Below are 14,531 nucleotides of genomic sequence, written 5' to 3'. Positions count from 1 at the left end.
TGGAACTGATGGAAAAGGTTGGGCTTCTGGTTGTGCAATGGGCCTGGCCACGCAGGTTGTGCAATGTCAGAATGTGGCAAACTGAACCCTGTTTTGGTTAAGTGTGTAGCATCAAAATATAAAGTGTCCACAAGTGCTGGTATTGGGTGCTCGTCAGGATTAAAACCAAAATGCTTAGCTATAACTGTTATGAGCCCACCCAGGACAATGTCACCTATGGATTTAGTGGCAATATGCAACACATGCTCACAAAAGAAATAACCAGGAGAAACCTTGACCTTGTGAAATGCACACCATAACATAAATAATTCAGATTTCTACAAAGACTGTAACTAGTCCCTCCGCCAATATGGTGCTAGCAATCACCTATGAATAAACCTAAGTGTGGTCAAGTATTTGGGAGGTTTTGATCTTCCACAGAAAGTTTGAGGTTGGTTTGTGATAATTCTCCAAAATTGGGCAGCATTCCAAATACCCTTGTTGGCTACCTCTACTCCAGTATGTGGCACCCGAAATAACCCATCAATTGTAAAACCAAAAATGTTATGAAATTGGTCCAATGACAGCTCTCTATTTTGCCCCAAACATCTAAATTTCATAATTGGCTTATGGTCTACATCATGCAATTTGAGGGTAGCAGAGAATGAAGAAATAAACTCCAAAACTAGAGTTGGATAAACTATCTCCTGCTTATGCACAAATTCCATCCAACCCATACCATCAAGATATGCAACTACATTGTCAAATAAACCAAGAGATTGTAGAGAATCAGCAGAAATATACCTAGTGGGTTGTACCCTCCTATCCTTAAGTCTCTTAAAAGCTGCCTTTTGAATTGTATCAGGAAGAGGCCAAGGTAGCTTTGATACCTGTGAAGCTACTAAAATTGACTTTTTGCTGGAAGAGGGTGTGGAGGCTGGAGTTTTTGGCTTTTTGGGTGGTGGTTCCGACAATGGGGTGGGCGGTTCTTTGCGTTTGGATAGAGGAGGGGAAGAGGACATGGGTCGCACAGATTTCGACCGGATTTTTCGTTTGTACGTGGTTGTGGGAGGTGGTGGGGGTGTCGCTTGTGGAGGGGAAGCGGGATTGGGAGGTATCATTGATAATGGCAAGACTTCGAGAGGGGAAGCTGGACGGGAATGGGGAGGCGACTCCATTGCCGATGTAGAAGATGGAAGAAATGAGGGGAAAAGAAAATATACACGAAGAGATTTAGGGTTTAGGAGGTGGAAATACGAGTGGAGAAGAAGGGAAGGGGAAGGGTTATGCGGGAATGAGGATCGGGAGAGGAGAAAGACAAAGGAACAGGATATCGTGAAGGTGGGAAAGAAAAAAAAATTTTGCCGAAAGGAAAAATTTGATTTAAACGGGTTTTGTAAAAACTGCATAAGGGGAAAGTGCATGTGCATAGCTTATGCACCAGCTTATGCAAGTGTCGCCCTATTTTGAAGTTCAAAAAAATATGTCATGCAGAAGTGCATAGGTCATGCACTCTGCTTATGCAGGTCTCGGCAACTTTTGAAATTTGAGGAGTGAAGTCATGCGGGAGTGCATAAGTCATGCACTCCCCTTATGCACCTCTCGGTATATTTGGTTTTTCAGAGAATCGAGTCATGCAGAAGTGCATAGGTCATGCACTCTGCTCATGCACTCTTCGGCAACTTTTGGAATTTTGGGTTGGTGGTCATGCAGGTGTGCATAAGCTATGCACTCTGCTTATGCACTCTTCGGCAACTTTTGGAATTTTGGGTTGGTGGTCATGCAGGTGTGCATAAGCTATGCACTCTATTTATGCACTCTTCGGTGGGTTTTGAGATTCAGAGTGTGAGGTCATGCAGAAGTGCATAAGCTATGCACTCTGCTTATGCACCTCTCGGCAAGTGTGGAATTTTCGGATTTCTGGTCATGCAGAAGTGCATAAGCTATGCACTCTGCTTATGCACCCCTCGGCAGGTTTGGTTTTTCTGGGTTTCTGGTTATGCAGAAGTGCATAAGTCATGCACTCTGCTTATGCACCCCTCGGCAGGTTTGGAGATTCAGAGCTTTTGGTCATGCGGAAGTGCATAAGTTATGCACCCTCCTTATGCAGACTTCGGCAGAGAGAGAAAATGAAGAATTTGAAGTTATGCAAATGTGCATAAGTTATGCACTCTCCTTATGCAGGTTTCGAAAGATGTGAAATTTGACAAAATTAGGCTATGCAGAGTTGCATAAGCTGTGCACTCTCCTTATGCACTTGCAATAAAGGTGAAAAATGGCAAGAATTGTGGTTATGCAGGATTGCATAAGCTATGCAGTTGCTTATGCACAATTCAACAAGATTAAGATTGCAATGGAACATGAATTGCAAGTGTGAAAAATACCCTAGAATGAGGAAATATAATTCTATGAAGCATAAACCATGAGAAATTTTCACCAAAAACACATCAATATATACAAAGTTCATCAAAAATGCATCACACAAGCATGTAGAATGGATCCTACATAAAAGACCTTTGAGAACTATGCCATTTTGACTCAAATTCTGCAATTCAACATTTAGCACATTAAAACTCAATAAAATCTGCATAAAGTTGTATCTATTCACAAATGATGAAATGAACTCTCCAAGTTTTGCCAAGAAAATGCAGCATACCTACCTTGAATCCCACAACCAAAATAAGCTCAAAACTGCAAAAATGACTCACTTACCACCATATTAACATGATAAGCACAAATATTAAAAAGTTACACACCCAACCTCACCAAAAACTTAAGTGATCTGCTGCAGATCTTTCCTTGCTGCAGATTTTATTTTTCTGCTCTGCATAAACCAGATTGCAACCCAAGAACATAATCCATCTGCGGCAGATCTTTCCGCTTCACCAACCTTCCTTCATTGAAATACATCCAACCTCACCAAAAACACAAGCCATTTGCTGCAGATTTCACTTTTCCTCTGCATAAACCAGATTGCAGCTCCTGCACAGGTTATGCAGCAAAAACCAATCAGTTTTTGGGAGAATTTGAAGGACAAAATTTTCAAGTTAAGAATCACTTCCCCAACAGTTCACCAGACTTTCTTCATTGAAATACATCTACAAGGGACAAGCTTTAACAATGTCAAAAATTGAATTTGGGGAGATTCAAGATAAAAACAAAATTAATGAAAATGAAAGTAAATCAACAAAAGCAAAATAAAAGGACTTGGGATGCCTCCCAAGAGGGCTAATTTATAGTCCTTAGCTGGACTCTTCATGAATTTCAGTGAAAAAGAGGTGAGGGATTGGAGAGCTTGTAACAGCTTGCTCCCTTTATTGGGTCTCCAGTTATGTAGTGCTTCAATCTATGCCCATTGACCTTAAAATTCCCAGATTTTTCACTCCAAATTTCAATTGCTCCATAAGGGAAAACCTTAGAAACTCTATATGGACCAGTCCACCTTGACTTAAGTTTTCCAGGGAACAATTTCAATCTTGAGTTAAACAACAAAACTAGATCACCTTCTTTGAATTCCTTTTTCCTAAGATGCTTATCATGCCAAACTTTAGTTCTTTCTTTGTAAATACGGGCACTTTCATAAGCATCCATCCTCAATTCCTCAAGCTCATTAAGTTGTAATAACCTTTTCTCACCAAATTGCTTAAGATCAAAATTCAAGGTCCGAATGGCCCAATATGCTCTATGTTCTAGCTCCATTGTAAATGACAAGACTTACCATACACCAACCTAAAGGGAGTAGTTCCTATAGGGGTTTTGTAGGCAATCCTATATGCCCATAAAGCATCATCTAGTTTGATAGACCAATCTTTCCGTGAATTGTTCACTGCTTTTCTCCAAAATATGCTTGAGCTCTGTTAGAAATTTCAACTTGTCCTGAAGTTTGAGGGTGGTACGGGGTAGCTATCTTGTGCACTACACCATACTTCCTCATTAAGCTCTCAAATTGCTTATTACAAAAATGGGAACCCCCATCACTAATTACAGCCCTAGGGGCTCCAAATCTGCTCAAGACAAATTTCTTCAAGAATTTCACTACCACTCTAGCATCATTAGTTGGAGTTGCAATAGCTTCCACCCACTTTGACACATAGTCAACTCCAACTAAGATATATCTATTACCATATGAAGGAGGAAATGGCCCCATAAAATCTATTCCCCAAACATCAAATAATTCCACTTCAAGAATATTATTTAGGGGCATTTGATCTATTTTTGACAAATTTCCACTCCTTTGGCATTTATCACAATCCAACACAAATTTCTCACATCCTTAAAAAGATTTGGCCAAAAGAAACCAAATTGCAAGATTTTACTAGCTGCTTTAGAGATTCCAAAATGTCCTCCATAATCGTAAGCATGGCAATGATGCATAATACTGCGGTCTCTTCATCAGAATACATCTCCTTATTAAACCATCACAAAGATCTCCTAAAGAGTAAAGGATCATCCCATCTATAAAACTTCACCTCATGTAAAAACTTTTTCTTTTGTTGCCATGTCATACCCAGAGGTAAAACTCCACAAGATAGATAATTCACAAAGTCTGCATACCAAGGTAGTTTAGCAACAAGAGAGAAAAGTTGTTCATCCAAGAAAAACTCATCAATAGGATTTCATCCAATTCTTCATCATCCAATTTCAACCTACTAAGATTATCAAGAACTACATTTTCAGCTCCCTTCTTATCTCTAATCTCCAAATCAAACTCTTGTAGCATCGAATCCACCTAATGAGCCTAGGTTTAGCTTCCTTTTACTGAGCAAATACACCGATGGTCGCATGATCCAAAATATAACCACCTTTGAGTCAATAATGTAAGGTCCGAACTTTTCCAATGCAAAGACAATTGCTAAAAATTCCTTTTCGCTTGTTGCATAATTTGTTTGAGCCTCATCCAGTGTTCTACTAGCATAATAAATAGCATAAGCCTTTTGTCCTTTCTTTGACCAAGAATGCCCCAATTGCATAGTTGCTAGCATCACACATAATTTCAAAAGGTAGGCTCCAATCAGGTGGTTGCATGATTGGTGCAGTGATAAGAGCTTGCTTCAACCTGCAAAAGGCATCCAAACACTCTAGGTCAAATACAAATGGTGTGTCGTTACTTAACAAAATAGACAAAGGGTTATCTATGTTAGAAAAATCCTTGATAAAGCGCTCAGAGAACCCGCATGTCCTAGGAAACTTCAAATTCCCTTGACATTGGTAGGAGGAGCCATCTTCTCTATCACTTCAACCTTGGCTTTATCAACTTCTATTCCTCGTTAGACACCAAATGTCCAAGCACTATCCCTTCTGAACCATGAAATGACACTTTTCCCGCTTTAACACAAGGTCAAGATTCGCACATCGCCGCAAAACTTTAGAAAGGTTAGCCAAGCATATGTCAAATGAAGATCCATAAACAGTAAAAATCGCCCATAAAACCTCCATTATGTCTTCAATGAAGTCTCGAGAAGATTGCCATCATGCACCTTTGAAAAGTGGTCGGTGCATTACACAACCCATATGTCTTCCTTATATAAGCAAAGGTTCCATATGGACAAGTAAAAGTGGTTTTCTCTTGATCATTTGGATGGATAGGGATTTGAAAAAAACCTGAGTACCCATCTAAATAGCAAAAATAAGAATGCCTAGCCAATCTTTCTAACATCTGATCAATGAAGGGAAGTGGAAAATGATCTTTTCTAGTGGCAACATTTAATTTTCTGTAATCTATGCACATTCGCCAACTAGTCACTGTTCTGGTGGGAATTAATTCATTATTTTCATTTTTGACAATCGCTATTCCACCCTTTTTGGGACAACATGTACTGGCTCACCCAAGGCATCGTCTCGAGATGGGATATATGATCCCTGCATCAAGCAACTTCAAAATTTCCTTTTTAACAACTTCTTTCATATTTGGGTTCAACCTCCTTTGATGTTCAATAGATGGTTTACAATTTTCTTCCAAAATGATTCTATGCATGCAAAAGTGTGGGCTTATTCCCTTAATGTCATCTATGGTGTATCCCAAAACTTTCCTAAATTGCCTCAACACTCTTAACAACTTATCAGCCTCTAAGGTACTCAAGTTTGCATTTACAATCGGATAAGTGTTATTAGTACCAAGAAATTCATACCTGAGCTGAGAAGGAAGTTGCTTAAGTTCTACCTTAGGTGCATCTTCTTCCTTGAATGATGGTTGCTTAGATTCTGCTATTTCCTTTTGTGTGAGTTGAAAAACTGGAGCAGAAATGAATGGTGGACTACCCTCTAAGTGTTGAGCGTATGCAGCCACATGAGGGTTTTCATAGTCTATGCCTCCTCCATGAACCAAACAATTTTCAAGTGGATCTTCTGGATATTTCTTTCTGAAGTGTTCTTCAACCAGCTCATCAATAATATCAACTCTCAAGCAAGTATCAGCTTCAGAATGATGCTTCTTCATAGAGTTATTAATATTGAAAACCAATTGCTCTTCACCAACTCTAAGAGTTAATTTTTCTACCTTAACATCAATCAATGCTCCTTTGTAGCTAGAAAGGGTCTCCCCAAGATAATTGGAATATTAGAATCTTCCTCCATGTCCAAGATGACAAAGTCAACAGGTATATAGAAATTTCCAACCTTCAAAGGCACATTCTCCAAAATCCCTTCAGGATAATTGATTGATCTCACTACCAATCAAGAGAAATGTGGGTTGGCTTAAGATCTCCCATATTGAGCTTTTCATAAATGGAGAGGGGCATAAGGCTAACACTAGCCCCTAAATCACATAAAGCTTTTGTAGAACATGATTCCCCAATGTGGCATGGAATTGAAAAACTCCCTGGATCCTTGAGCTTTGGAGGAAGTTTCCTTTGGAGGATAGCACTACATTCTTCTCACAAAGCTACGCTTTCATCATCTTCAAGTTTCCTCTTGTTTGAGAGAATTTCTTTCAAGAATTTTGCATAAGAGGGCATTTGTGAAAGAGCATCAACAAAAGGCACATTTATGTAAAGTTTCTTCAAAACCTCTAAGAACTTCCCAAATTGCTTATCAAGCTTGGCTTTGTGAAATCTTTGTGGGAAGGGAAGTTGTGGCTTGTAGGGCTCAGGAGGTATATACTTCTCTTCCTTCTCTTCAATTTCCTCTTTACATTTTTCTGCACTCTCTTGTTTTTCACTCTCATCAGTATTTTTCTCATTTTCTCTCTTCTCATAATTTTCACTCTTCTCGTGTTTTTCACTCCCATCATTATTTACAACTTTCCCACTTCTTAAAGTAATAGCTTGACATTGCTCTCTTGGGTTTTCTAGTTGACTTGGAAGCTTTCCAAAAGACTTGGCACTTGAGGAAGATGCTTGTTGTGCAATCTGATTTTCCAGCATTATGTTATGTGTCTGCATCTGTTCCAGCCTTGCTTTCATCTCTCTCATCTCCTCATCATGCTTATTTTGGTTGGCAAGAATCTGTTGCAATAAAGCTTCAGTGGTGGAATTTTGTTCTTGCTATTTTGGTGGAGGATTCATATTTTTCTGCTGAAAATTAGGCAATGGTTGCCTATTTTACTGATATGGAACTTGACTTTGCTGATTTCCCCATGAAAAGTTGGGATGATTCCTCCAATTTGGATTATAGGTTTGAGAATAAGGATTCCCCATTTGCTTGTTTCCATAATTACCAACATATGCTGCTTGCTCTCCAAAGTCTACTCCACAGCTGGTGGTTCCCTCTGAATAAGCCACTTGTTGTGAACTTCCAGATGATGATGATGAACTAACCAACATACTCAAATCTTCCATCTTCTTAGCAAGGACATTTGTAAGTGCATCAAATTTTGCATTAATCATGTTGAATGGGTCAAGATCATACATTCCAGCAGCTTGCCTTTTTTGAGTTGGAGCTGGTCCTCTTGGACTACTCCAAAGATGAGTATTCTTTGCAATTTTCTCCAATAGCTCATAAGCTTCATCTTCATGCTTCATAATAAATTCTCCTCCTGTTTGAGCATCAATAATCCCTCTAATTGCAGGAGTGACATTTGTGTAAAAATTCTGGTTTATCATCCATTTTGGAATGGCATGATGTGGGCATAATCTCTCTAATTCCTTCCATCTCATCCATGACTCATAAAGAGTTTCATCCTCTCTTGGTCTGAAAGCTGTCATTTGATTCCTCAGTTCTTGAGTTTTTCCAGGTGGAAAATATTGTGCAAGAAATGCATCAGTGAGTTGCTCCCAATTTGTAATGGAGTTGTGAGGTAAAGAATCAAGCCAATCCAATGCTCTATCTTTCAAAGAGAATGGGAATAGCTTCAATCTTGCTACATCATCAGACACTCCAGGTTGTTTTTGCATGTCACAAATCATAGCAAACTTCTTCAGGTGTATGTGTGGATTTTCAGAAGGATGTCCTCCAAATTGAGAATTTTGAATCATTTGAAGAACTCCAAAATCCATCTTGTAACTATTTGCATCAATCCTTGGTCTTGCTATACTCTCTCTCAAGTCATCAAAACGTGGAAAAGCATGATCCATCATACTTCCCCTAGGCACGTTTGCATTAACAACTTCTTCCCCTTGGGCTTCATTTTCATTGTTTTGACCATTCCCAGCATTACGAACACCAATTCTAATTCTTTCATCAGCCATGTCTACTTCAATTTCGGTTTCTCTCAAAGCTTCTTTTCTTTTTCTGGTTTCTTTCTTGTTGGCCTTACAAAATTTCTCAATTTCAGGATTGAACAATAAGGATGTGTCACTTGAGCTTCTAGCTCTTCTCATAAAAGATTAAAAGTACCTGAAAAAGAACAAACAAACACAAAATGAAAAGATAACAAAAACTAAAATAAAACTATAGACAATTAAAATAATCAAGAATTCAATCTTAAACAAACAACTCCCCGGCAACGGCGCCAAAAACTTGATGTGGCCCAACCGCAAGTGCACGGGTCGTACAAGTAATACAGTAAAGATATCGTTCCCACGAGGAGTTGTGTTAATGATTGAATTTTTGATATAAAAAGTTGAGTAAATTGAAATATTTTTGAAATTAAAGCAATGAATTGATGGGTATTGAGAATGTGAAATCTATATGTGCAAAATTAATATTCTATTCAACAATGTATTAATTAAACTAAAATTGCATCAAATTGAAATAAGCAAGTTGAAATATGGCAAGATTAAAAATGGCAAGTAATTAAATTCGATTAGAAATTAACAATGGTAAAAAGGCGATTCCGGAGTTCGGGATTTCATATTCGAGCTATTTTGGGATTTTAAATTGGTTATCCAATCTTGTGAAACTAATGGGTTTTAAGGAGATTAATTCTTAAATCCTTTGAATTCCCTTTCGAGTGAGACAAAGAGTGCCTTAATCAATCTAATCCTACTTTCGTGGACTTAGAATTAATTAAGACCCATTAAGTTCTTTAATTAATCTGTGAATCCTCTTAATCCTTAGCCTATTTCTAGGTCTAAGTTAATTAAGTCCAATTTCTTGATTATCTATCACAAGGCCTTCTCCTTTCGGTGCTTCAACCATGGATTAAGAACATTACTTAATGGGATCCTACACTAAGCATGTCATTAAGCACACAAGAAATGAATAAAACTCATTAAGACCACAAAATATGGATTACCCAATCAAAATCCACAAAATATCTCAAATATTACAACCCTTACTCCAGAATCAAAGGTAAACTACTCACTATCCATAATGCTTACAAGATATATTGAGTTTAAATGGAAATAAAGCTTTAATCTAAGCTAAGGAATAAGAAATTAAACACTAGAAATGTAGAAAAATGTAAGGAAAGAAAGAAATCTGCAAATCTTGGTTGAAAATGGTGTGGAAGGTGAAGGTGACTCCTCAAATTCTGCCTCTCTTCTCCTTTCCTTTTCTGCTCCTTTTGTCTCCCCTCTAAAATGGGAAAATGAGACTATTTATAGCATTTTTCTGACATGGAGCCCTAAAATGGTATGTTCTAGGAGGACTTATCTGAGGGAATCTTCTCACACTCATTAATGAACTCTTTATGGGATCGCATAAGTGGATCGCATAAGTGGATCGCATAAGTTATGCTCCCTTATGCGCCTTCTACGATTCTGGTTCACTTATGCGAAACTGCATGACTTGGTGCATAGGCTATGCACAATTTCGTGAAGGTGCATAAAGGAGGCGAGAATGTGCATAAGCTATGCAGTCTCCTTATGCACATTTCGGTTGGTTCTGGAACAGTGATTTTTCTCCTTATGCAGATCTGCATAGCTTATGCGGCAAGTTATGCACAATTTGATCAATGCATATTTCAGTTTGAAAACTTGTTTTTGACATCTTTGGCTGTAGAAGTCACTCCTCAATGGCAAAATTTCTCTTCAGTCCTTCAAAAACACCATTTTTCCTACAAAACAAAGTAAAAATTACAAATTAATCCAAAATTCGACAATTATGAAAAACTAACTAATTAACTAATGAAATTAGCTAAAAATGACTAATAATCAAATAAAAATAGTTATGAAATTAGACCTAAATAACTATGCAAAATGTATGCATCAGGCATTTCTTAAGTATTATATTACCCTCCTATTTTTGCTTCCTGATTTGTCAGGAACAAGTTGTCATCCATTATCAAAAACCAACAAAAGAATCATAAAAGATGAAGTACTGCAGCACAAATTTAAGACATGTATTGAATTACACATTCTGATTTTAGATTTAGCTGAACGAAAAGTATAGAAAAGGCCTCACAAACAGTTCACGAGGCAGAACTTGAGGTTTATTTGCTGAAGAGTTAACGCTTGTTCTTGAAGTTCAGAGAGGTGCCCAAGCTCAGGTTAGTGGGAATCTTGATGCCTGAATGCCACAACTTATTCCTCTGCATTTCAATCCAAATCAGAGTATTCTTTGGGCTGTAAGCAAATAAGAAGATAGTAAAATATTCATCAATCAGAATGTGCGCTAAAAAAAAAAAAAACTAATACCTATTTGTGGTTTACAATTTGTCGTTCCCTACGAGTCCTTGCACAAAGGAAAGACTCTGTGATGATGTTTAGTTTTCTTGTGACGTCACCCATATTCATTCGATCACTTGGTAGTTCTGCTGAGCATGCGAGTCCTATATTGAGGACTGATACAACACATTTTTGCACATTGCTTCCCTGTAATTTCAATCTTTCAGTATTGACATTATTTTCTTGGATTTCTAATTGACCATCATCACTCTCATTGTCTTCAACGATTTCTTCTACTCCCACTTCTTCTGTTGCAATGAGCTTGGGATCCAGAACCTACATTACTTGTCCTGGCAGCTTAGACCTAACAAAGTTGTGGAGGTTCAAACCATCTGTGAACACTTCATCAGTAGGTCTCTGTCCTGTGAAAATCTCCAACAAAATTATTCCAAAGCTGTACACATCTCCATGTGTTGTTGCCTCGCTACCGATTCCATATTAATGAAAACACATCCGATTCCACTTTTATTGTATACATGACTAGTGTTGTTTTTTGATAAATAAGAGCATGTAAGATTTTACCTGGAGGCATATAGCCCACTGTTCCCTTTATCCCAATGGAGCTGGTTGGGCCTGGAGAAGAATTATTTGTGGTTTTGGAAAGGAGCCTTGCTAATCCGAAATCACTAATATGAGCAGTCATGTCATTGTTAAGCAAAATGTTGCTTGGCTTCAGGTCGCAGTGAATGATTGGAGTTTCACAAAGGTCATGAAGGTAATGCAGAGCACACGACAAATCAATGGCAACATGAAGCCTTTGAAGAAGGTTTAAATTCCTTGACTAAATACTACCATCTTCTTTTGAATGCAACCACATATCCAAACTTCCATTGGCCATGAAATCAAGCACAAGAGCTTTGAATTCGTTGCCTTTAAAATCAATGCTTGAGCAGTATGTCAAGATCTTCACTAGATTCGGTGCCTGATGTTTCTCAATGCTCTGCCAAAGAATGAAGCACTTGGAAGCTTAACTTTACAAAGAACTATCCTTTCACCTTGTAGATCAATACTTCCTCTATATACTGAGCCAAAACTACCTTGTCCAATTAAGTTGTCTGAAGAGAATCCCTGAGTTGCTTGGAAAAGCTCCTTATATGAAATTCGAAGGAGCTTATCCAAAATTAAAGGACTGGATGATGGATTCTTTCTTGATTTTTTTGATTTTGGCCAGTAGAATACCCTTAAGGATGTTATTGTCATGAAAAGCAATTGAGCTAATGATTGTTGCAAGGATAATGGCGAGGAGACTTTTTGTTTCTTTTTCGCTTGATGGGGCATCTTTGGTAGTCAGCTCGGGATACCTCCACAAAGATTTTTTTCCAACAAGTGAAACTGCCGTTATATTCTGAACACTCCTTGGTTGGTACCTCACCCTCAAGATTATTGAAAGAGAGATTAAGAAATTGCAAAAAGGATGCTTTTCTATCTCTTTTGGAATCTTTCCAGTAAGTTGTTTCTTGACAGTTCAAAGTATTGGATACCGTAAGGAAGCAAGCGATAAAGGAATGGGTCCTGGAGAAAGTTACCTGTATGTAAAGGATTTCTAGACTCAAACATTGGCCTATTTTCCAAAGAATTTCCCAGATAATTTGTTACGTGAGACATCTAATGCACCAATATTTTTCAGCTTGGCCAACTTCTCCGGTAACGGACTGCCAATGAGTTATATGAGAAGTTAAGAATTAATGATAGAAAGTTCAGACCAAGAATTTGTTGGGGTATGATACGATCAGTTATTTTCTGCAAGATTCAGAGTATGCAGATTTCGGCAATGACCGATACTTGATGTTATATTTCCTTCCAATTTGTTTCTTTCTAACCAAAGCTCATATAATTGTGTGATATTACCGAAGGATTGAGGGATGTGTCCTGATAACATGTTTCTATGCAAATACAATGCTTGCAGCTTTTGAAGCTTCCCAAAAGAAATGGGAATGCTGCCAGAAAATAGGTTTTCCTCAGCGCCTAATATATACAAATTGACAAGATTGCCAATGTCTGCCGGAATTCTACCGGATATTTGGTTTCTTCCTAAACTTAGATCACCAAGGGTAGAAATATTAACTATAGTGCTAGGTAATACATCGCCAAAATTGTTATCAGCAAGAGATAGAGCTTGGAGATTGCAGCAGTTTGACAAAGATGTTATGAAAGCCAAATCCTTACTTGAATTATTGCCCGGAAAATTGAGTTCCAAGTTCAGCCGTTGAAGACCTTTCAAATCTCCTAGATTTATTGGGACTTGTCCTGTGAAACTGTTGGCAGAGATGTCAACTATTTCAGGATGAGAAGCATTCGTCATTGAAAGTGGAATACTTCCACTGAATTGGTTCATGCCGATTCCAAAAATTTGCAGGTTAGGAAGAGTGAGTCCTATATTTGCTGGAAGCTTCCCAAGCAATTGATTCTGTGAAACAGATAGCACAGTGATGGATGACATATTGTAGAGGTTAGAAGGAGTTGAACCAACCAGATTATTAGGTCCCATCGTGAGCACAGTTAAGCTTGTTATTTGTCCCAATTCATTCGGAATATTTCCTTCAATATGATTATATGATACATAGAAACGTTGGAGGGACGAAAGGTTTCCAACAGAATGTGGGATCTTTCCCGTGAGGTTGTTAGGACCAAGGAAAAGTGTCACAAGCTTCTTTAAAGAGCCTAGTTCGGCAGGAATTTTCACCACTAAGCCATTATCGGCCAAATTCATAACCCTAAGCTCTGAACAAAAGCTGACGTTGATTGGAATTTCTCCTCCCAGTGTGCTGTTCCTCAGGTTGAGATGTCTTAAGACGAAACAGACGGCCAACTTCTTGGGGAATTTCCCCATAAAATCTGTTGCCAGCGAGGTTGAGGAACCTTAAGAAGGTGAGGTTCCCTGCATATGAAGATATGGTTCCCGACAAGCTCAGCCCCTGCAGGTTTAGAGACGTAACTCTGTGGTGTTTTCGGCCACAAATAACCCCTTGCCATTTGCAGAAGTTGACAGAATCGTTCCATGAGCTCAAGATTCCATATGGATCAGCGGCTATCTTGGCTTTGAACTCCAAAAGTGAAATCCGATCAGTCTCATTTACCAAATTATAACTGAGACAAATCTCAGGTCGTAAGCTGAGAATGCTTATAGAAAATAAGAAAATGAAATGAACCTGAAGGATTGAAGGCCAAGGTGCTACCAAGTTGGCTGGACGTGCCATCTTAATTTGTTGCCTGGAAGTATAAGTGGCACACAGATGGAATAACCAATGCTGTTGGACGAGTAATTATGGTGTAAAGCCAGCAGTACTAGGCCCGAAGTGTTGTGACTAATGCCTAAGGTGTAACACGCTTGAGAGAGCTGTCCACACTATCAGACGAAAAATTCCCCACTCAACAAAAAACGAGTAATCACATAAATTAAAAAACAAATAAATAAAGATTTTATAATAAAATATTATTAAATATAATATATCATAAATCATTGCCCTCGGCAGGTTTCCCATTGTACTTCTAGTCGACAGCTCTGAAAGACATAGTGCGAAATAATTGACTGTAATGATGGCATGTTTCCCACTTCTAGTCGATGGC

The 14,531-nt window shown here is 38.3% G+C and overlaps 1 non-coding gene and 1 pseudogene across 1 annotated transcript; one reads left to right on the top strand and one right to left on the bottom strand.

Annotated features, from left to right (window-relative positions):
* The first annotated feature begins 8,028 nt into the window (after nt 1-8,028).
* On the top strand, nt 8,029-8,135 carry LOC131177021 (small nucleolar RNA R71). The gene has a single exon (XR_009146765.1). It is a non-coding gene; the product is annotated as a small nucleolar RNA R71 (small nucleolar RNA).
* A 2,507-nt stretch (nt 8,136-10,642) lies between these two features.
* LOC110653802 (putative receptor-like protein kinase At3g47110) lies at nt 10,643-14,181 on the bottom strand (annotated as a pseudogene).
* Nucleotides 14,182-14,531: the final 350 nt, after the last annotated feature.

This window comes from Hevea brasiliensis, unplaced genomic scaffold (assembly GCF_030052815.1).
Source record: "Hevea brasiliensis isolate MT/VB/25A 57/8 unplaced genomic scaffold, ASM3005281v1 Scaf31, whole genome shotgun sequence".
NCBI classification, from domain to species: domain Eukaryota; kingdom Viridiplantae; phylum Streptophyta; class Magnoliopsida; order Malpighiales; family Euphorbiaceae; genus Hevea; species Hevea brasiliensis.
This window is presented reverse-complemented; position numbering and strand designations above follow the sequence as displayed.